Source organism: Oncorhynchus clarkii, chromosome 5, assembly GCF_045791955.1.
Source record: "Oncorhynchus clarkii lewisi isolate Uvic-CL-2024 chromosome 5, UVic_Ocla_1.0, whole genome shotgun sequence".
Lineage (NCBI taxonomy): Eukaryota > Metazoa > Chordata > Actinopteri > Salmoniformes > Salmonidae > Oncorhynchus > Oncorhynchus clarkii.
The window spans coordinates 77,272,545-77,296,835 of NC_092151.1; the positions used below are offsets into that span (position 1 = coordinate 77,272,545).

The 24,291-nt window shown below is 42.6% G+C and overlaps 1 protein-coding gene across 3 annotated transcripts in view; it reads left to right on the forward strand.

The window, feature by feature from the left end:
* The first annotated feature begins 869 nt into the window (after positions 1–869).
* The window catches only part of LOC139409406 (protein tyrosine phosphatase receptor type Fa), a 424,559-nt gene continuing 401,137 nt past the window's right edge, over positions 870–24,291 (forward strand). For all 3 annotated transcript variants that reach the window (XM_071154522.1, XM_071154523.1, XM_071154524.1), the window contains exon 1: positions 870–1,076. The gene's annotated coding sequence lies outside the window, so the exon portion shown is untranslated. The remainder of the gene's footprint in view (positions 1,077–24,291) is intronic.

Consider the following 24,291-nt stretch of genomic DNA (forward strand, 5'->3'; position numbering starts at 1 on the left):
TTCACAGCAGTTTAGTTGGTACAATCATTCTCTACACTATACTTGTTTGTTTTGTAACATATTTTGTCATTATTTTGTCACACTGAAATTAGGCAAACTCTAAAACAAATTTCAACCAGGAAATGGCAAGCGATTTCTGCATAGTGCCTCTTTAGAAACGGACAAATGTTCTCTCCATCCTATGGCAAAAATGTGTAGAATAGCAGGAAATTAGTTTTAAAAACGGAAACACATTTTCTGCACAATGGGTAGAATTGTATGAAATTAGTTTTAAAACTGCAACATTTTCTCTCTGCCCCATGACAAAAAAAACAATTATTGCAGGACATTACTAAAATTATTAAAAGTGTACTTTTTAGCTCCACTATGTGTTGGGTAAAGGTCGCTACGTTACCCTGTTTCTTATTGAGACCATGTCCCCACGCTTCTCTACACCAAGTCTCTTACCTGTACTTGCCTCTCCGATGGCCTCACTTGCGCCATTCAACTTCTGACACTAATGTAGCGAGTCCAGGGAGTAGCCCCGACTGGGACTTGGACGCAGGTCCAGTGACCGTCAAGCCGACACCTTAACAACACCTTAACCATTACACCAAAAGGTCCGATATAATGTGAGGTGTTCGAGTTTGGGAAACCCTGCCGTAAATGACCGACCATATCCGACAAAGCCCGAGAATGCCGGCGGACAACCTGTGTGTGAGAGCAAAGCAGAACGCTACGCGCGAGCAAGAGAGAGGGGGATTATTGTGCGTTCATGAGCGCTACAGTCACTGCGCGAGGAACAGCGGGTGAGCTACTGAGAGGAGAGGAGACATTTGGACAACATTACTGCTATACTTGTAAAATATATGGTCTAATTTAGCAGAACTGTCCACCAAGGTCCTATACATGTCAAGGATTATACTTGAAATGATTCCTGGTATAGTTTATTACGGAGAGGACGCATACCCGGAATAGAGTGAGCTGGACGGCTGGGCTGAGAAGGAAAGGAATTGTACTCTTTCTGAAGTGGTCGGGAGAAGCAAGTGGTTGCTATTTGCTAAAACAGAAATGCCAACGACCAGGGGACCTAGAGGGTGAGTTCTCGCTTTTCATATTCAACTGACATTGGTTGGGGTGTTTGAAATGATCTATCACATGATTTGTTGGAGTGGCATGGACCGGGTAGTATGGAACTGATGCTGAGGCGAAACTGCATCTTGTTGATAGGCTAATGATGACCACTGGTTTGTGGTGTAGGCTGGTTATTGATAAAGCATAATTTCGTCACGTTGAAAAGTTATGTGGTCAGTCTGAGCAGGATATTGTTTTTCTGGCTACTTCATGACATGCATTCAAATGTCCATTGATTTAGAGCTTGTTCGAGATCAATACGGCTGTATGCACGCCTCGCAGGCAGGAGCACCTGTCAAGACGCGCTCTGCTCTGATCACCCGTGGAACCTGTTACATAGACAAACATGTTTGGTGAATTACATGATGTGGAGAGAGAAGGTCAATTAACCAAGCACGAGCATTAAAACCTTTGTATACGTTGCCTCAACATGGGGCATATAAATGATTTGAACAATTCCGTTTTATATTAGCCTAGTTGTTTGCGCAATACTTGGCATATGTATCGAACTTGCAGTTGGATAGGCTACCTATAAGATACTAATTTATATAATTGTAAAATCTTAAGCTATAATGCATAGACTACGTGAAGGTCATTATTATAGCCCACAAATCCGGCGTCCACAGTCAGCAAATTAGTTGTTTATGGACCAATAGAAACAAGGGTCTGCGCAGACTGGTGTTGGTGATGAAACGGATGGTTAGGCTACGCGCCGATCTATTTCAGATTGTTTGAAAACTATGGATGAAAGCCTGACTGTCGTTGCTTTATTTATCACATTATATGTGGAACATGCGAATATGGAGATGCAGGTGTCAATGGCGCTAAATAAATAAATGTCAGTTATTTCTCATCAATCCACATTATGCATTATTTCCATAGCCACAACATGATGTCATCAATGTTGGAGTCTATTGGCCTGGCTCTTCCCCGCTATCATTTGTGTAGAATAAAATCTAGGTTTTTAGAGCAGTTCAGAGTACATGCTTTGCCTTGATCATTTTCAAATAAACTTTTCCCATCAATTGAAAACAGACAGTGGTTCCACACAGCAGAACTAACACACAGCAAGTCTCTCTAGGGAGAGAGATTGGAGTTGAGGAGGAGAGTGCAACATAATCTATTGGGTTTGACGCATTCATTCTCCTTATTCATTCGCCTTTGAATCCAACTCGTCCTCGCTCTGTTTCTGTGCTGTCTGCGTGACTTAGGACACCTGACTACTCCTTTATGCAGAACCATTACAATATAAGAGGATGCGTTCGACTCGCTATAGCGTGCATCAATAATTTTGCATTAATTTAGCCTTATACGTTTTTAATTGTAAACGTTGTAAAAATGCAATTGCATTATTGTCGCATTATAATTATTATAATTATAATTATAATAATACGTATAGTAATACAAATACTACTACTAATGATAATAATATAGGACTTTTTTAAAACGAAATACCAATTTGAATTTCTAGTAATTCCAGAATTTTGGCATTTGGCTTTTACTATCCCACTGGTAACACACTGGTTGAATCAACGTTGTTTCCTCGTAATTTCGTTGAACCAACGCGGATTAGACCTTGAATTGATTGATGCCTATGCCCAGTGGGATTTCATTGACTGAGTAATTAAAATCTCATTTCAGGAGCTGTGTCTTCTCCCAATGCTCTTAAGTAGGAATCCCAGTGCCCCTTTATTTCAAAGTACACTTACATTTAGAATGAACAATGATGTAAATCTAAATACATGTATAGTCTTCTTAAAATCGGTCTTTACTTGGTATATTCATAAGGGAGCACTTCAAAAAATGGTTTGCTCTTAATAAATTACATTTCATGTTAAATCTCTCATGATAATTTGTCACCAATGATATGGATATTTCTGACTAATTATTTGCATTTGTCCTTTAAAGGACTATTGAGTTGTATGTAGTATGTAGATTCACGAGGATGGACTTCACTGCATACATTAGAATAGCATTGACTGTCTTCTATGCAAAAGGGGATGACCTAGCAAGTTGTACAACTGAAATGTGTCTTCTGCATTTAACCCAACCCCTCTGAACGAGAGAGGTGCGGCGGGCTATAGAATCTAATATTGTATTTGAGAGGAGTCTGTTGCTCTGTGTGAGAGAGAAGGGGGGTAGAGCAAGCAATGGAATACTTATTTAACTGGGCAAGTCAGTTAAGAACAAATTATTATTTCCAATGACACCCTAGGAACAGTGGGTTAACTGCCTTGTTCAGGGGCAGAACAACAGATTTGTACCTTGTCAGCTCAGGGATTTGATCTGACAACCTTTTGGTTGCCAGTCCAACGTTCTAACCACCTGGCTACCTACCGGCGCGCCATATGTAGTGTGTGTGATAGAGTGCGTCTTATTAGAGACAGCTAGGCTGTGGAGTGATGTGGCCAGTGCATCTGTTTGTGCCTCTGCATTCAGCTAATGAGTGGCTGGCCCGGTTGGTGATGCTGAGCCCTCACTGGTAAACAAAAGGCATATACTGCTGCCTGACAGACCATAATTACCAGCGTTGTAACCACTCATCTCTACAATCTCTCTACACACTCTTCAAGTCTCGATCTCTATTCCTCTGTTGTAACCACTCATCTCTACAATCTCTCCACACACTCTTCAAGTCTTTCTCTCTATTCCTCTGTTGTAACCACTCATCTCTACAATCTCTCCACACACTCTTCAAGTCTCTCTCTCTATTCCTCTGTTGTAACCACTCATCTCTACAATCTCTCCACACGCTCTTCAAGTCTCTCTCTCTATTCCTCTGTTGTAACCACTCATCTCTACAATCTCTCCACACGCTCTTCAAGTCTCTCTCTCTATTCCTCTGTTGTAACCACTCATCTCTACAATCTCTCCACACACTCTTCAAGTCTCTCTCTCTATTCCTCTGTTGTAACCACTCCCATCTCCATACTCTCCAGTTATCTCTGTCTAATCTGTTGTTCTCACAGTGGACCCCCCTTCCCTTCCTTTCAAACACAGCTCACTCTCTCCCTCCCTCTCTTTCGCTCTCTCCCTCCCTCCCTCCCTCTCTCTCTCTCTCTCTCTCTCTCTCTCTCTCTCTCTCTCTCTCTCCATTCCTCTTTTTTTCTACCCTCCCTTCCCTTCCTCTCCCTCTCTGTCTCTCTCTCTTTGGGGCCCTGACTCTGTGCCCATGTTCACTCGTGCTTTCTACATTCAAAAATTGTGTGTCATTTCAGGGATGAGTGCTATGGTAAACATATTAGTGGGGAGGACCAGTATATTTTGTCCCTCCTTTCTCAGCACGCTACAACCAGCCATGGCACGGTGACGTAGTGTTGCTGTAGCAGTTAGCTACAGAATGCTGATGGGGTGGAGCAACTAGCTCATCATCAGAGAATTCTTATTTTTTTATTTTACCAGGTAAGTTGACTGAGAACACGTTCTCATTTACAGCAACGACCTGGGGAATAGTTACAGGGGAGAGGAGATGAATGAGCCAATTGCAAACTGGGGATGATTAGGTGACTGTGATGGTATGAGGGTTAGATGGTGAATTTAGCCAAGACACCAGGTTTTAACACCCTTACTCTTACGATAAGTGCCATTGAATCTTTAGTGACCACAGATTCAGGACACCCATTTTACATCCCATCTGAAAGATGGCACCCTACACGGGTGGCAGGTAGCTTGGTGGTTAGAGTGTTGAACTAGTAACCAAAAGGTTGTTAGATCTAATCCCTGAGCTGTCAAGGTCAAAGTCTGTCATTCTGCACCTGAACAAGGCAGTTAACACACTGTTCCTAAGGTGTCATTGAAAATAAGAATTTGTTCTTAACTCACTTGCCTAGTTAAATAAAGGTTCAAATAAAACAGGGTAAGGTCCCTAATTGCAGTACTGGGATCATTTTGTTGACCAGAGTAAAGGGTGACTCCTACTGGCCCTTCAACACCACTTCCAGCAGCATCTGGTCTCCCATCCAGGGACTTACCAGGACCAACACTGCTTAGCTTCAGAAGCAAGTCAGCAGTGGGATGCAGGGTGGTATGCTGCTGGCCCCCAACCAGTTAGTATCAGTGGTGGTTGCATTATAAAACCACTTGGACTTCATTGCTTCACACAGTTGTGTCAAGTTGGCTGGATGTCCTTTGGGTGGTGCACCATTCTTGATACACATGGGAAATTGTTGAGTGTGAAAAACTCAGCGGTGATGGAGTTCTTGACACAAACCGGTGTGTCTGGCATCTACTACCATAAAATATCCTCAAGGCTTAAAAATCATTCTTTAATCTGTCTCCTCCCCTTCATCTACACTGATTGAAGTGAATTGAACAGGTGACATCAATCAAGGATCATAGCTTTCACCTGGATTCACCTGGTCAGTCTGTCATGGAAAGAGCAGGTGTTCTTAATGTTTTGTACATCCCATGGCAAAATGTGTTGCTTTTTTTGACTGATACATCCAATGGTTCACAGTCTCCCTTGGTTCTATAGTCATGTTGATATTGACTGTGTGTGAATATTTTGCTTTGAAGTTCAATAGACAGAAACGGATCTACTTTGACATTTAAAACGATAGTCAGCATACATTCCATATGCATAGTACCTACAATTCCACGCTTTGCAAGTCTAATATTGATATTTCACTTGAGGGCATATTGCATCTTTAAAGAACTCACTCCATGGTGCAACTCCCCAAGTCAATATTAAAATAGATTTTGATACTCGGTCTGCCTCATATCGAAATCATTATTTGCTTAGCCGCAGTGGACCGGGTTCTCTGCTTGGTAGCTGTCCAGGCTTATCATGGCTGAACTGGAATTAGACATTTATACTCTATGCGTCCCAAACAGCGCCCTATTCCCTACAAAGTGCACTGCTTTTTTTTTACCAGATGTCTATGGGCCCTAGTAAAAAGTAGTGCACTATAAAGAGAATATGGTGCCATTTGGGAAGCAGCCCCTGTGTTGTGTGGACTGGAGATGGATGGTTGAAACAACAATAACAACAGGGTACGAGCTATAGTGTCCAAGCCCAGGCAGTGTTTGCTGTTCTCTCTGTGTCTGTCCCCAAGAAGGGACCGGAACATGCAGTGTGTCACTGGGTTGTCAATGTATTGTCCATCTGCTGATTGACCTATTTGAAGAACAGTCCAGGGTTTCTATATCCTTCATTTCCCCACAATGGAACAGCAACATAGTTGCTCTGGGTTTTCAATTACACCGGTCCATTGTTTGCTGTTCGGCCAGGAATAGGCTTCAGGGTCTGGCTGTCAATGTTTTTGTTTCATCTCGTCACACGTTAAGGACAAGATCCTATCATCCACAACCACAGACTTAACTGTGTCCCAAATGGCACTGTATTTACTATGTGGTGTGCACTGTATAGGGAATAGGGTGCTGTTTGGGACTCATCCCTAAAGGGTATGATTCCCCCGCAGTGATACCAAGGCAATTGGCCCTGTATCTAACACTACACTTTGTATGTGGTCTGCCACTTTGTTTTCTGTCTGTGTTCTCAGGATGGGATGTTAGTGGATAGATTTGAATAATGTAAACGTTATTAAACAGAATACACTTCATTAAAACTGTTCGCTTTGTGATTGCGAGGCCTGTGGGTAATAGATGGAAATCATTCTAAATAAATTGGGATCACTGTGTCACAACAATATCCAATAGTGTTTTCTATTCAATTCAACACATTTATTTTAATTACATTTTATTTTAACCTTTTTGGTAGCCTGTTGACACATCTGTTTGTACTCTTAACTCCACTGCGGTCTTTGGTATGAAAATGAGTGACGAGAATTTGGCATGATGGCACAAACAGACTGGCTATATTTTGTGTGTATAGCAGCATATGCTGCATTGCTTTCTGACTTCATCCCACCTGTTGAGAAGACAATTTCTGCACTTTGAAGTGAAACACTGTCAGCTGAAGGAGGAGAAGGATGAAGAGGGGGACTCTTATACTTTGTACTTTTAGTTATGACATTTTAAATGTTTTAACAGCGGAAGCTTTTGAGTTGTCGAAATGTTGGGATTTCTTTTGATCATCGAGCCGTCAAAAGGTAATGCATTGTTCAACCTGCAGGGCTGTTTTAGGATGTAGAGCATAGAGTAGGATGGTTGACATGTTGTTGGTTCAGTTGATTTTCCTGCCCTCCTCTCATGTTACTTTATAAAAGTTGCTGCAGCGAAGCCTTATAACTAGGCAGGTCTGTCATTCTATTCTCTGTTTTACCACCCGCCTGTCAGTCCTTCTGCAAGTAGGCAGGAATCACCTTATTGAGCACAGACAGACAGAGAGAGAGAGAGAGAGAGAGCGAGAGAGCGAGAGAGAGACACAGACACACAGACAGACAGACAGACAGACAGACAGACAGACAGACAGACAGACACACACACACTGCATATCATCAATTAATAACACTGGCTTTCTAAAAAAACAGTCTGCTGTCAGGCCCCAACTGCCAGAAATGCCTCAGTTTACAGGGTAGTACACTTATTCTTACTTATTCTCCCTTATTTGCTTGTAGAAACAACACATGTATTATTCTCCAACAAGAGCATTGCCTATGAAGAATAGCTTACAGCTAAACAGTATGGGAATTAATGGATATATGTGCAAATGTATATCAATGCCATTTAAATGTAGATGTTTTTTTAAATTGGATATATTTACCACATCATATGGAGACAGAAACATAAACATTTTACCTCATCATAAGTAGAAATAATTACAAATGATTAAATTCTTCCAATAGAAATAAAATATCATTTTATTTATGAATTGAACTTTAATTAAATGAGTTGACTCTTCACATGGGATGATTTTACTGAACAACAAAAGAAAGGGAATATTGAATGGTCCCCAATGATACATCGCATCTCCCAAGAACGCTTTCAACATACATCTGTAAAATGTTAGTCTAGAAACTAAAGCTTTGGTTGACTTCCTCTCAGGCTTCCATGTCTTCTCCCTGGACCTCCTCAATGTCCACCTCTTGGACATCAGACTCTGAGGCCTCATCTTCACTGTCACTTTCCAACCTTGTTGAGGATGGCTCGTTGTCAGGCTCAAAAAGCCTAAAATTTGCCAGGATGGCCACCAATTTTTCAACACTTGTATAGGTCAGCCTTTTCCGTGCTTTTATGTGTGTTCCCAAACAAGGACCAGTTGCGCTCTGAGGCGGCTGATGTTGGTGGGATTTAGAGGATGATGGAGGCAACAGGGGAAATAGCCTCAGATCCACAAAGTCCCTTCCACCAGGTGGCTGATGAGATATGTTGGCACGACTGCCATATTGCATCTCCATCCCAAAGCCCTTGCTTGGAAGTGTACTTCGCCAGACTGCCAAGAACCTTACCCTCATCCAGGCCAAGGTGGCGAGACATGGTAGTGATGACACCATAGGCCTTGTTGATCTCTGCACCAGACAGGATACTTTTGCTAGCATACTTGGGGTTCTACATGGGCCCCGCCTTCAAGCAGAAGTCTTCACGCTTTTTGATGTATTTCAGAACTGCAGTTTCCTCTGCTTGGAGCAATAGTGAAGTGGGCAGGGCAGTGCGGATTTCTTCTCTGACATCTGCAAGCAGAGTCTGAACATCAGACAGGATGGCATTGTCTCCCTCAATCTGTGCAATGGCTACTGCTATAGGTTTCAGGAGTTTCAGGCTGCTTACCACTCTCTCCCAAAATACATCATCCATCAGGTAGATTGCTGCTATAACTTGATGACCCTTCACATACCTAACCATTTCCTTGGCTCTCTTGTAGAGTGTATCCATTGTTTTCAGTGCCATGATGTCCTTGAGGAGCAGATTCAATGCATGAGCAGCACAGACAATGGGTGTGCTGCTCATCAGACCACCCATCAGAGATGATTGCAGTACAGTCTACTTTCTCTATGATTTGCTTGACCTTCACTTGAACTCTGTTGAACTCTGCATCCAGAAAATTAGTAGATAAAGTATGTCTGGTTGGAGGGGTGTATGCTGGGCAAAGAACATTCAGATATCTCTTCCAATACACATTGTCTGTGAGCATCAGAGGTGAACCAGTTGAATACGCAGCTCGAGCAAGACATTAATTCGCATTTCTCTGACTATGTTCGTCCATTGAGTCAAAAAAACATATGATTCCTTGAGGACCATAAGCTGTTGCTATCGATAAGGTGTCTGTTTCATCATTTTCACATCGAATAGAAGTTTGCTTGTTGTGAGCACTGAGGGAACTTTATGCACTTGGCCAGACGATTCTGCGTCTTTGTTGCATTCTTCACGTATGATTTGGCACAGTATTTGCAAATGTACACAGCTTTTCCTTCTTTATTAGCTGCTGTGAAATGTCCCCACACATCAGATAGTGCCCGTGGCATTTTCCTGTAAAGATTAGAAGAAAAAAAAGTTTAAAAAAACAAAATACAATTCCATGTACAGATAAATAGTTAAGCAGTTAGATTTAACTCATTTGTAAGATAAATGTTTTAAAAAGAAACATGTATTGAAACAAGTAAATTAACACTTCTCAGTTACCAAGCTCAAGCAAGCTAAAAACCCACATGGTAGCAATAACTAACTAGCAGAAATTGTTAACAAGTTAGAAATGATTTAAACACACTTTGCTCTAGGCCACTATTTACTAGTTAACAAAAAATCATGTATGCCATATAAAATATATTCACCCAACCCATTATTGTAATCAAAACTTACCAGAAAGCATGTAGTCCTTGGCTCAGACAGTGTAGTAGTGTGGGCTCAGTAGCATCTCATTAGTGTGCAAGATCTTGAGAATCAGCTGTACATGTGATGGAAGAATGCACTGTGCATGCAGAGGATTGCAATTCCATTGAATTGGGGAGAGTTTAACTAAAATATGCCACAAGACCAAGAATGTGTATGCTACAAAAACAAGGTTCACTGTTATAAGCTAACTTTTTTTGAAGAATTTAAGCAAAATTCTACAAATTCCCGGCCTTAACTTGCCATTGAAGAATTCCGGAAAAATTTCGGAAATTTACTGAAAAGTTTCCAACCCTTTGCAACCCTACATGTAATTCATCAGCACTGTAACGACGTTCGTCTGTAGAAGGAGAAGCGGACCAAAAAGCAGCGTGGTGGTTACTCATGTTTCTTTAATGGAAAATGAACGATACATGAAATAACTTAAATCTACAAAACAACAAACGGAACGTGAAAAACCTATACAGCCTATCCTGTGACAACAAACACAGGGACAGGAACAATCACCCACCAACACACAGTGAAACCCAGGCTACCTAAGTATGATTCTCAATCAGAGACAACTAATGACACCTGCCTCTGATTGAGAACCATACTAGGCCGAAAACATAGAAATGCCCCAAAACATAGAAAAACAAACGTAGACTGCCCACCCAACTCACGCCCTGACCATACTAAATAAATACAAAACAACGGAAATAGAGGTCAGAACGTGACAGTACCCCCCCCCCCCCCCCCCAAAGGTGCGGACTCCGGTCGCAAAACCTTGACCTATAGGGGAGGGTCTGGGTGGGCGTCTGTCCGCGGTGGCGGCTCTGGCGCGGGACGCGGACTCCACTTCATCATTGTCTTAGTCCGCCTTATTGTCCGCCTCCGTGGCTTTCTCACCATGGCCACCCCTCTCAATGACCCCACTGGACAGAGGGGCTGCTTGGGACAGAGGGGCAGCTCGGGACAGAGGTGAAGCAGCTGCTCGGGACAGAGGGACAACTGCTCGGGACAGAGGGGCAGCTGCTCGGGACAGAGGAGCAGCTGCTCGGGACAGAGGGGCAGCTGCTCGGGACAGAGGGGCAGCTGCTCGGGACAGAGGGGCAGCTGCTCGGGACAGAGGGGCGGCAGCGGCTTGGGACAGAGGGGCGATAGCAGCTCGGGACAGAGGGGTGGCAGCTGCTCTGGACAGAGGGGCAGCTGCTCGGGCGGCCCCTGGCTGACTGACGGCACTGGCGGCCCCTGGCTTACTGGCGGCCCCTGGCTGACTGGCGGCACTGGCGGCCCCTGGCTTACTGGCGGCCCCTGGCTGACTGGCGGCACTGGCGGCCCCTGGCTTACTGGCGGCCCCTGGCTGACTGGCGCCACTGGCGGCCCCTGATTGACTGGCGGCACTGGCGGCCCCTGGCTGACTGGCGGCACTGGCGGCCCCTGGCTGACTGGCGGCACTGGCGGCCCCTGGCTGACTGGCGGCCCCTGGCTGACTGGCGGCACTGGCGGCCCCTGGCTGACTGGCGGCACTGGCGGCCCCTGGCTGACCGGCGGCACTGGCGGCCCCTGTCTAACGGGCGGCACTGGCGGCCCCTGGCTGACGGGCGGCACTGGCGGCTCCTGGCAGACGGGCGGCACTGGAGGCTCCTGGCAGACGGGCGGCACTGACGGCGCTGGGCAGACGGGCGGCTCAGGCGGCGCTGGGCAGACGGGCGGCGCTGGCGGCGCTGGGCAGACGGGCGGCACTGGCGGCGCTGGGCAGACGGGAGGCTCAGATGGCGCTGGGCAGACGGGCGGCGCTGGCGGCGCTGGGCAGACGGGCGGCACTGGCGGCGCTGGGCAGACGGGAGGCTCAGATGGCGCTGGGCAGACGGGAAGCTCAGATGGCGCTGGGCAGACGGGAAGCTCAGATGGCGCTGGGCAGACGGGAAGCTCCGGCAACGCTGGACTGAGTAGCTCTCGTAGCGCCGAACAGGCGGGAGACTCCGACAGCGCTGGAGAGGAGGGAGCCCCTGTAAGGATGGGCCGGAGAGACAGCCTGGTACGGGGGGCTGCCACCGGAGGGCTGGTGCGTGGAGGTGGTGACGGATAGACCGGGCCGTGAAGGCGTACTGGAGATCTTGAGAGCAGGGCTGGCACCAACCGCCCTGGCTGGATCTTCACCCTAGCCCGGCAGATGTGGGGAGCTGGGATGTAGCGCACCGGGCTAAGCACGCGTACTGGGGACACCGTGCGAACAACTGCATAACACGGTGCCTGACCAGCACCACGCCCGCCACAGTTAGCACTGCTAGGAGCACTGTAGTGCTGAGATGGCACAGGACGTGCAAGGGAGATGCACAGGAGGCCTGGTGCGTGAGGCTGGCACAGTCTTCACCAGACCCCTCGCACGCACCTCAGGATGAGTATGGAGAGCTGACCCAGGTGCCATTAAATCCCTGACACGCTCCGTCGGGCGAATGTTGTGCCTCATGCACCAAACCAGCAATTCCCTCATATCTCTCTCCTCCAATTTCCCCATTAACTCCTTCACAGTCTCTGCTTCGCTCACCTCCAACACCAGCTCTGGTTCTGAGCTCCTCCTTGGCTCCTCACGATAAACGGGGGGAGTTGGCTCAGGTCTGACTCCTGACTCTGCCACACTCCCCCTGTGCCACCCCCCAAGAAATTTTTGGGGCTGACTCTCAGGCTTCCATCCACGACGCCGCGCTGCTTCCTCATACCGGCGCCTCTCCGCTTTCGCCGCCTCCCGTTCTTCCTTGGGGCGGCGATATTCTCCTGGCTGAGCCCAGGGTCCTTTACCATCCAAATCTTCCTCCCATGTCCATTTCTCCAAATAGTGCAGCCTCTCCCACTGCTGCTGCTGCTGCTCCTGTTGCTGCTGCCTCTGTTGCTTCTCCTGCTGCTCCTCTTGCCGTTGCCCGTTACCACGCCGCTTGGTCCTGTTGTGGTGGGTGATTCTGTAACGACGTTCGTCTGTAGAAGGAGAAGCGGACCAAAAAGCAGCGTGGTGGTTACTCATGTTTCTTTAATGGAAAATGAACGATACATGAAATAACTTAAATCTACAAAACAACAAACGGAACGTGAAAAACCTATACAGCCTATCCTGTGACAACAAACACAGGGACAGGAACAATCACCCACCAACACACAGTGAAACCCAGGCTACCTAAGTATGATTCTCAATCAGAGACAACTAATGACACCTGCCTCTGATTGAGAACCATACTAGGCCGAAAACATAGAAATGCCCCAAAACATAGAAAAACAAACGTAGACTGCCCACCCAACTCACGCCCTGACCATACTAAATAAATACAAAACAACGGAAATAGAGGGCAGAACGTGACAAGCACTGTAAAATTATAAAATTATCATCAACTGTGAAAGCTGTTCAAATAATTTGTGTAGGCCTAGAATTGTTCATGTACAATAAAACACATCAACTTTTTACATTAAGAACAAATTTGTCATAAACAGGCACCCTCGGGAGCGCGTGCTTAGTCCCCTCCTGTACTCCCTGTTCACCCACGACTACACGCGACTCTAACACCATCAAGTTTGCAGACGACATAACCGTGGTAGGCCTGATCACCGACGATGATGAGACAGCCTATATTGAGTAGGTCAGAGACTTGTGTTGCCAGGACAACAGCCTCTCACTCAACATCAGCAAGACAAAGGAGCTGATCATGGACTAGAGGAAATTGTGGGCCAAGCACGCCCCCATTCACATTGGCAGAGCTGTAGTGGAGCAGGTCGAGAGCTTCAAGTTCCTCAGTGTCCACTATGGATGTATGATGGTCCAAACACACCAACACAGTCGTGAAGAGGGCACAACAGCGTGTCTTCCCCCTCGGGAGGCTGAAAAGATTTGTCATGGGCCCTCAGATCCTCAAAGAGTTCTCCAACTGCACCATTGAGAGCATCTTGACTGACTACATCACTGCTTGGTATGGTAACTGCTTGGCATCCGACTGCAAGGTGCTACAGAGGGTAGTGTGGACGGCCCAGAACATCACTGTGGCCGAGCTCCCTACCATTCAGGACCAGAAATATACCAGGCGGTGTCAGAGGAAAGCCCTAAAAATTGTCAAAGACTCCAGCCACCAAAGTCATAGACTGCTACTCTGCTACTGCATGGAAAGCAGTACCAATGTACCAAGTCTGGAACCAGCAGGACCCTGAACAGCTTCTACCCCTAAGTCATAAGACTACTAAATAGTTTGTTAAATAGTTAACCAAATACCTACCCGAACAATCTGCATTGACCATTTTTGCACTAACTTTTTTGACTCATCACATACGCTGCTGCTACTGTTTATTATCTGGCACTTTATTCCTAGTTGTTTGTACATATCTACCTCAATGACCTCGTACCCCTGCACATTGACTCTGTACCTCTTGTATATAGCCAAGTTATCATTACTCATTGTGTATCTATTATTACTTTATTACGTGTTTTTCTTTTCTATTATTTCTATTATTATTTTCATTCTCACTGCATTATTAGGAAGGGCCCATAAGTAAGCGTTTCACTGTTAGTCTATACCTATTGTTTACAAAGCATGGGACAAATAAAAAGGAGATTTGATTTTAATTGCAACATAATCCTTTTCCATCTGTGAATACAGAACTGTCAGTTTCGTTTCGTTGTGTCAATACTTGAAGATGGTTAACATGTGTTTAAATGGTTAGATAAAATGAGGAACTAACTAACCGCTGTCTTCCCTGGGAGACCACAGTGTGTAATTAACATCCGAGAGGAAACAGATAAAAGCATACTGCTGTTCTAAATTGCAATTTAACGCTTCATTTCACATTGATGTTTATTTAGAAGAGCACTTATCTAGAGTCCTATCCATCTCCCATTAGAATATACTTTGGTAATAATCAAGTGAAATACTTTATCTCCACTTTATGAGAAGGAAAAAATAAAGGCAGGTGTCTTGTGTCCATAGGCTTTGTATAAACGCATCCACTAAATGTCATGTATACAACTGAGTGTACAAAAAATATTGAGTTGCACCCCTTTTGCTCTAAGAACAGCCTCAATTCGTTGGGGGCATGGACTCTACAAGGTGTCAAAAGCGTTCTACTGGGATGCTGGCCCATGTTGACTCCAATGCTTCCAACATTTGCGTCAAGTTGGCTGGATGTCCTTTGGGTTGTGGAACATTCTTGATACACACAGGAAACTGTTCAGCGTGAAAGACCCAGCATGTTTGCAGTTCTTGACACACTCAAATCAATGCGCCTGGCACCTACTACCATACCCAGTTTAAAGGCACTTACAACTTTTGTCTTGCCCATTTGCCATGTGAATGGCACACACACAATCCATGTCTCAATTGTCTCAAGGCTTAAAAATCCTTCTATAACCTGTCTCCTCCCCTTCATCTACACTGATTGAAGTGGATTTAACAGGTGACATCAATAAGGGATCATAGCTTTCACCTGGATTCACCTGGTCAGTCTATGTAATGGAAAGAGCAGGTGTTCCTAATGTTTTGTACACTCAGTATATATCTTGTGGTTTGACTTGTGCCAATGCGACATGGATTAAATGTTTTGACACTTCATCCAACAATGGTTTTGTTTAGTGATGCACCGATAATACATTTTTGGCCGATACCGATATCCAATATTTTCCTTGCCCCCCCAAAAAACCATACCTATAACCAATATTTAAAATGTTAGCGGCCTTTTAAGAATTCTAGTGCAGTTAAATAGTTAACACACACATGGACACAGCAGTCTAAGGCACTGCATCTCAGTGCAAGAGGTTCGAATCCAGGTTCTATCACATCCGGCCGTGATTGGGATTCCCATCAGGCGGCGCACAATTGGCCCAGTGTCGAACGGGTTTGGCCGGGGTAGGCTGTCATTGTAAATAAGAATTTGTTCTTAACTGACTTGCCAAGTTAAATAAAGGTTACACACACCACACCACACTGACCAAAGCAATATTTTGTTGGCATTTACGTATGTCACCATTACTATTAAAGCTTAATCAAAAACAATTTATCTCACTTACTTTCTGTGTTGTTTCGTTGTTAATTTCTTCAGTCGTTTCATTCTCAACCAGGATTTCTATGGAACGCCGTTTGGGTCTTTGCATGTCAAAAAAGACATGTGTCTAATAACACTATTTGATGTGTCAAATAAGCTCGTTGACCAATCAAGATCTGATTATGACTGCACGTCACATAATAATTTAACGCGTTCATACATTCTTTATGTAGTTATTGCACATTGATTACTCAATCACTCGTATTTCATATGTCACAACGATTCATCGATACATATGCTATGATGCTGGTAAAGTTGTCTCTCGCACCTACAGTGCTGGTCATAAAAGAAGCTAGCTAACTCATGAATGCAAACAATGTTCTTCCCCAAAAACATAGAAAAACGACATAATCTGTTTCAGTAGCTATAGTTAGCTAGCTAACTATATAGCTAGGTGTCATCATCTAAAATAACCCTAATTTATAAGACAGTTCTTATTTGATTAATGGTGGTCGGACCTATCTATGTGAAGCTAGCCACAATAAGGATTAGCCACAATAGTGGACTTGCGGTTAGCCTTCAAAATAAAAGTATGTCATAATTCTACTATTTGTATTAATTTGCATCACTGTCAATGTCATACTTTTATTTTGAAGGCAAACCGCAAATTCCACTATTGTGCCAAATACTTGTTGTGGCCAGCTTCACAACACATAACTCAGTCCGGTCGAGCCTCACTAGCCAGATAAAGCTAGCTGGCTGCTTATAACGTTAGCTTTTCATGAACTGAAGTTCAATTTCAATAGGAGAACAACAAGTGGCAACCTAGCTAACAATTACTCACAAGGATTCCTAAATCATTGCAAAGAATAATGAAAATGACTGCCGTTTCTACTGGTCATTGTTTTCAGGCTGGTTGTATTGGTGCTACCTAGGTACCAAGCTAAAGCTAACGACCCCAGAAGTTGTCGTCGAACAAGTGATCCTTTATTACCAACGCGTTATTGTAAACACATAATGCGTGGCCGGTGTTTGGTTGTTTGCAGACTTTTTTGTACGCTTTGACAGTGCTACTGTATTTGTTGTGACACTCAAAGACCCAAACGGCGTTCCATAGTATGTATGTCATGAAGCTAATGGCAGTGACGCTATTACTGTGTAACTCCGGTAGGGCAACATCTGAAAAAAAGCGCACTTGGTAGTGTGTATTGGTGCTCGACCAGTCGGTGAAAGCCAACATCACCCACAACAGAGAACGTTTGATTGTCAAGGGAAATTAATTCCATTATCTTGGCTTTAATGGATTTTGCCTATGAGTTGTCTCGCTGAAATGTTCTTACTCTTTCAAATGACTGTTCAACTTGTTGACTGCTCGATCCACACAGCAGACATTGTGGGCTAGGTTAGGAATGCTGTGTTGCACGTGTAGCGCAACATTTTACGTGGCGTTATTACGTCATGTACCTACGTTATATAGTTATGCACGGCAGCTTTCACATCGGTTTTTAGCATCGGCGTTAAATTAGACATCGGGCCGATGTTGGCATTTTTAGCTAATATCGTCCGATTCCAATATGTTCACCGATATATCGTACATCCCTAGTTTTGATTATTATGACATTTTTCAATACTGTCAACTGTCAAGGGCTCTCTATCTGTACCTTATGGATCTACAGGACTAACAAACACCCCAATGTGAAAGTGTCAATGGCATCGGAGTAAAAGCTAGCTGCGCTTCAGGCCTGTATTGTATTGTACTGAATGTGAATGTTGTAGCGACATTTACAGTGGGCCTTTTGGATGTGAGGAACTTCACCACTGCCTTCGACAACATCCCATTTAGATTGTGTCCCAAATGGTACCCTTCCATAGGGATTTGGTCAAAATTAGTGCACTATAAAGGGAATAGGGTGCCACTAGGGCCAAGCAATCTTCCAATTTACTACCCAGCCTTTAGATTCCACTATGAAGGGTTAGCAGTTTAGCACAAATAGATGTTTTCTTTTTCTTCGTGAGCATCATTTTCTATTCCTTGCCAGAGATTTGTGCTACCTACCATGTGGTACCTCATACTATCAATACAGGACGGAATCCAGAAACAGAGCACGCCAAATGAGCTGGCTGTATGCTAATAGACACACAAGTGGGGACTGTTAGAACTGCACCTCATATTTTTGACAGTTGAACGTGGCAGCTGTGGCAACCACATGGATCTAACAGAGACATTTATTGTAGCTGCTCCAGTGCTAGTTATAAATCACCCACATGTTTTGTTCTGCACAACAGAGACAGAGGAATGTCAATATCTAATTTATCAAAATATGCCTCCTGCTATTATCTTAGATTTGCAGTATGAAAATAATAGAATGTAAGATTTATCTAAAATGGAAAGAAAATGTTTGTCAATTTGTCTTTAATCCACTGTTCACCTCTTACAATATAACAATTTCATCATTCTAGTATGTTGCCAGAAACATTTTAGGATACATTACTTAGATTCCATTTGTGAGCATGTTGTTTTCCCTTCAGGAAGGTCCAGTCCAGAAAGCCGTGGTCCTGATTAGATTGTCTGACACACTAATGAGAGTCTAATGACTCACCCATTTGTTTAGAGTCTGTCTGCGAGGTCTTCTCTCTCTGTAATCTAGCCACAAGGACACTCAGCTTGCGGCTCAAATGGCACCCTATTCCCTATATAGTGCAATAATTTACTCCAGGGCACCGACCCAGTGTTCATTTTGGCACTCTTAAATGGGAGATACAACCATCCCAGCTCTGCAGATTTTGCTGCGAAGAGACAGAATCATTAGATCATTTGTTTTTGTACTGTCCATACATAGCTTGTTTTTGGTCACAGGTCCAGGAATGGCTGAAGAATTGCAACATTTATCTGGAGCTAACTCTGCAGATAGCAGTGCTGGGTGATCTGAAAAGTCATAGTCAATCGATCAATAATATAATAATACTTTTAGCAGAAATGTTTATTTTTAATTTACAATCTGTAGAAATTATGAGAATAGAGAGGTTCAGAATTTTTGTGAAACATCACAGCACAGTTGAAAAATATATGGCAAATAGAAAAATTAAGAGATAGATGGGAGGGGTTGAATGGAGCTGAAGGTTGGGAATAAAAACAACTAATAACAACAAGATAACTAATATCAAATATACTGTGTCCGTAAAACGTACACTACTTTTCAAAAGTTTGGCGTCAACTAGAAATGGCCTTGTTTTTGAAAGAAAAGCAATTTTTTTTGTCCATTAAAACAACATGAAATTGATCAGAAATACAGTGTAGACATTGCTAATGTTGTAAATGACTATTGTAGCTGGAAACGGCAGATTTCTTTATGGAATATCTACAAAGGCGTACAGAGACCCATTATCAGCAACCATCACTCCTGTTTTCCAATGGCACGTTGTGTTAGCTAATCCAAGTTGATCATTTTAAAAGGCTAGAAAACCCTTTTGTCACCAATGGTCGAGTCACAAGTCAAGTCCATGTGGCCTCAGGCGTCATGCCCTCAGATTTGTCCTGTTTATAAAAAATATATATATACGTATATTTTTTGTTTTATAAATGTTTGTAGTTGTTGTTTCTCTGTAATACTACTAGCCACCTATTAACTGTATGAAGTTGGCTTTAGCTAGCCCAGATAGGTTCCCAATCTCCCAACCTCATACCTAGCTACCAAGAAGCCATTTCAGGCTATCAATCAAATTAGATTAGCTAGCTAGTCTAACTTAGCTGGCATGCCTGCTGGCAAGGTTGGTAGACGTTAGAAAAGCAGGCAATAAAGAAAACAATGTAGCGCCAGTATTATGGGTTGTATCTTTTGAATGGTAGCCTGAGGGCTAGAAATCAAACTGTTTTCTCTGAGAAAAAGAGGAAGACTTGGCTACGTTGGCTACAGAACCTGTGCGATGTGTATAATCAGAGCTGGAGCACGTCTGCCTGTCTGCCCACAATCATCGCTTGACCATCTCTCAGTCAATCTCCCACATATAAACGCTATGATGTCATTGGGTTGGGAGTTTAATATTTGTCATTTATCAGTGTTCTGGCTGGGCAGATCCACCACCTGTGGCCTGCAGTTTAAGGGGCTATTGTGGATACAGACAGGCAAACCCAGCGATGGTGATGGTCTATCTGTTATACGAGGGGTTTGATGGTGCTCTCATCTGACAGGACCTAGATAAGTGTTTGTGTGTGTGACCAATCGGGTTAGTCCTAAATGGCATCCTATTCCATATATAGTGCACTACTTTTGACTATAGCCCTATGGGCTTCCCTATGGGCCCTGATCAAAAGTAGTGCACTATATAGGGAATAGGGTGCCATTTGGGACATAACCTTAGTAATAGGAGACAGACAGGACATAGTGGTCTATTACAGACATTGACATGAACAGGAGATTGAAACTCAAGTTTATATACATCAGAGAACCACAGCTGCTTCATCTAATATTCCATCATGTCTTCCTGTGGCGCTATAGAAGCTTTTTAGAACTGACACGGTGTTTGTGTGTGTGTGTGTGCGCGCGTGCAGACGTGCATGTGCGTTCTTGTGTGTCATGTGTCTTCGGAAACGCATTTTACAGAATTGGATCAAATACAAGGTCACCAAATGCAATTTACAACACTTTTCAGAAAGTGTGTATCTCCTAATAAATTGTCTGAACACTTCATTTGTTGGTCAGACATGTATACTGCATCAGTATATTATTGTACTGTATTACATAAAACACTTCCAGTCAGAACTGACAGTCACACTTTAGTTGGATAGTCACATATACACTGAGTATACCAAACGTTAAGAACACCTTCCTAATATTGAGTTGCTGGCCATGTTTACTTCAATGCTTCCCACAATTGTGTCAAGTTGGCTGGAAGTCCTTTGGATGGTGGAGCATTCTTGATACACATGGGAAACTGTTGAGTGTGAAAAAAACAGCAGCATTGCAGTTCTTGACACAAACCGATGCACCTGGCATCAACTATCATAACTCATTCAAAGGTATTTAAATATTTTGTCTTGCCCAGTCACCATCTGAATGGCACACATGCATAATCCATGTCTCAATTGTCGCAAGGCTTACAAATCTTCCCCTTCATCTACACTGAATGAAATGGCTTTAACAAGTGATCTGGTCAGTCTATGTCATGGAAAGAGCAGGTGTTCCTAATGTTTTGTACAATCAGTGTAGATGATAGGAAGAGTAGCTGCTTCTTCTGAAATATCTACTAATGGAGATCCTAATACAATAACAAATAGATGGTCATACTGTCAACAATCTATATGTTGATTACCAACTGCTTGCTAAGGTTATGGTTAGTTTAGTGTTAGGTTTAGAATGAGGGTAAGGGTCAGGGTTAGGGCTAGGATTAGGTTAGGTTTAAGATTAGGGTTAAGAAGGGTTACGGGTTAAGGTCAGGGTTACCCAACTGACTACAAGTGGTTTTTGTTATTGATTTCAACATTTAACAAAGCAACCACTCTATGCACAAGGACTACTTTTTTTATACATTTTATTTTACAATCTTGTATTTATAAAAAAATATATATTTTAGGGGTGGATCAGATTAATATTGCGGAAAGATTTCACTTTTCACACCAAAGTACGTTCATCTCTAGGAGACAGAATGTGTCTCCTTCCTGAGCGGTATGACAGCTGCATGGTCCCATGGTGTTTATACTTGCGTAATATTGTTTGTACAGATGAACGTGGTACCTTCAGGCATTTGGAAATTGCTCCCAAGGATGAACCAGACCTGTGGAGGTCTACAATGTTTTTTCTGAGGTCTTGGCTGATTTCTTTTGATTTTCCCATAATGTCAAGCAAAGAGACACTGAGTTTGAAGGTAGGCCTTGAAATAAATCAAAATGATGTCAATTAGCCAATCAGAAGCCTCTGAACCCATGACATACATTTCTGGAATTTTCCAAGCTGTTTAAAGGCACAGTCAACTTAGTGTATGTAAACTTCTGACCCACTGGAATTGTGATAAAGTGAATTATAAGTGAAATAATCTGTTCGTAAACAATTGTTGGAAAAATTAAGTGTGTCATGCACATATTAGATGTCCTAACCGACATGCCAAAACTATCGTTTGTTTACAAGACATTTGTGGAGTGGTTAAAAAATTAGTTTTAATGACTTCAACCTAAGTGTATGTAAACTTCCGACTTCAACTGTAGGATGAGACATTCCAATCAATTTACTAGAGAACCAGTTTGGATTTAAGTATAACTTTTGTATGACTGATGCCTTTATTGAGAAGTCTAATGCTTTAATATTTAACATTTTCTGCCCTCCGAATTCATATTCATTATATAAATAGGCCCTTTTGATTTTGTCTGGCTTGCCATTTCAAATAAAATTCAGACCATTTAATTGGTCAACTAGACGGTAATGTAAAATTAGCATTTTTTTGTGATCCAATATGTAATATATTACACTTATCATAATTTGTATCATAAGTATCTCAAACTTCTATGAGGCTGTGGAAAGATTCTAATTGTAGTTTTAAAAGAAAACATGAATCGTCAGCGTACAATGACACCTTAGTTTTTAAGCCACGGATTTCTAATCCCTTAATATTATTGTTGGATCTAATTTTAACAGCTAACATTTCAATGGCAATAATAAATAGATATGCCAATAGTGGACAACCTTGTTCTACTCCTTTAGATAGTTTTAAACTTTCTGAGATGTAGCCATTATTTACTATTTTACACCTAGGGTTACTATACATAACTTTAACCCATTTTACAAGAGATTCCCCAAAATTGAAATATTCTAGGCATTTATATATAAACCAGTCGTATTTTATCAAAAGCCTTTTCAAAATCAGCTATGAAAACCAGGCCTGGTGTCCCGGATATTTCATAGTATTCTATTGTTTCCAGTACTTGTCTTAAATTATCTCAAATGTATCGTCCATATAAAAAACCTGTCTGATTAGGATGAATAATATACTTTTTAAAATGCAATGCGGCAAGCATTTTGCTAGGATTTTTGCATCACAACAATTTAAAAAAAAGACTGGATCTTTATATATACCACTTGGGTCCTGTTTCAGTAAATATGATATCAGACCTTCTTGTTGCATGTCGAAAATCTACCATTTATATATGAGTGGTTAAAACATGCTAATAATGGTCCTCTGAGTATATCAAAAAAGGTTTGGTGTACCTCCACTGGTATGCCATCCAGCCCTGGAGTTTCCCCAGCCTTAAAGGCTTCAATTGCATCAAGAAATTCCTCCTCTGTAATTTGGCCTTCACATGAGTCTTTCTGCACAGATGTTAATTTTACATTATTATTAGTGAAAAAATCCATACAATTATTTTCAGTTAGTGGAGATGGAGGAGACTGAAATGAAAACATATTCTTAAAGTACTTTCCTTCCTCTTTCAAAATATAATTAGTTGAATCATGCGTGACTCCATCATTTGTAACAAGTTTCAATAAAAAAAATTTGGTTGCATTTCTATATTGAATTGCATTTTTCCCCAATATCCATCCAGTTCGCTTTATTTTTATAATATATTACACTGGATCTTTCATGATTAAGTTCCTCCATTTCTTTTTGTTTATCCTCTAACTTATTCTGTGCCTCTATGGTACAGTTTTTATTGCTATCTAACTGTACTGTTAGTCCTTCAATTTCCTTTGTTAATATGGACTCTTTTGATCTAAATTGCTTTTGTTTTATAGATGAGTACTGAATTGAATGGCCTCTAAAGGCACATTTAAAAGTGTCCCATACAGTAAGGAGATCTGATGTACCTATGTTATGTCTGAAAAAGTCTGTTAGAAATTCTTCTCTCCTAGTTCTAAACAATTTATCATCTAGTAGGCTTTGATTAAATTTCCAATATCCTCGCCCACATATACATTCTGGAAGAGTAATATATATGCCAGTTATGTGATGATCCGACCCCATTCTGTCCCCTTTCAACACTTTTTAAACTTTTGATGCCAGAGAGAATGGCATAAGAAAGTAGTCAAGACGATTAGCTTGATTAAGCCTCCGCCATGTATATCTCACTAGGTCAGGGTATTTACGCCTCCATATATCCACTAATTCCAATATATCCATGACATTCATGATTTCCTTAAGTGCCTGAGGGTGATAGTTAGTAGTGTGATTTCCTTGACGGTCCATCGAGGTATTTAAGACCGTATTAAAATCTCCCAACATAATAATAGTCGTGGGATATGCACATACCCCCACACACTCATACACATTCAACCCTTACCCCCACACAACCATAGGCTCACATTCTCAACAGTTGCACCATCCCAGAGCCCAACTCAAGAAAGGTCTTGATTTACAAATGCGTATACAGTTGCAGCTTTATCAGAAGGCTTGCAAGACTGTGCAAAAAAATGGGCAGAAATGGGAGATTTTATTAACCGTCCTAGATGATGGAGGTCAAATGTATCTCTT